Raw genomic sequence first — 730 nt, forward strand, 5'->3', positions numbered from 1 at the left:
GCCTTTCTCTCTCCCTCCGAAACTGCACACACTCTAAGACAAAAATATCTTTTTTTTTTTTTTAAATGGAGGGTTATATCATTGTACTAGGAAAAGGACTAGTTGGAAAACTCACTAGGTAAGAGAAAGGGAAGGTGCCTTAATCTTCTGCTCTCTGTTCCAGGGCATGACTAACAGAATCAGAAGACCAGCACTTCCCTTACTTATTGGAAGATAACAATTGCCAACGTGGTATTGATTTACTCGACAAATGTTTTAAGCTTCTCTCTGCACTGGGCACTGTTCTAATAGTTTTGAAAACACAGTGGTGGTGTTGGGACCAGCAGATGGCATAGTGGTTACATTGCCGGACTCCCACATGGCTAGCCACAGTTCGAGTCCCGGACCCAGCGTGCATGCCCAAAATCCTGAAAGGAGAATGGAGAAGGGATTGCGGCATGGCCTTCCTCCCAGGGGGTGATTTTTCTCTATCTCTCCATCTCTCCGGCAAGTGCACACGCCCTATAACAATAAAAGCTCTCTTTAAAAAAAAAATATGCTGTGTTGTGTGAACCGGGTTGCCCAGGAGAAATGGGGCGCATTCCCAGTGCCTGCCTGGCAGGGGCGGACAGCCGTGCTGGTGTGGGCTGTGGCTGCCCCACCCTCCCCAGACGCCCAGGCGGCAGCTGGGCTAAAGTCCTTGGAGACTTTAAACACAGGGGAGTCCAGGTACGACCGGCTCCCTCCGGAC

The sequence above is a fragment of the Tupaia chinensis genome, unplaced genomic scaffold (genome assembly GCF_000334495.1).
Source record: "Tupaia chinensis unplaced genomic scaffold, TupChi_1.0 Scaffold144682_1, whole genome shotgun sequence".
NCBI classification, from domain to species: domain Eukaryota; kingdom Metazoa; phylum Chordata; class Mammalia; order Scandentia; family Tupaiidae; genus Tupaia; species Tupaia belangeri.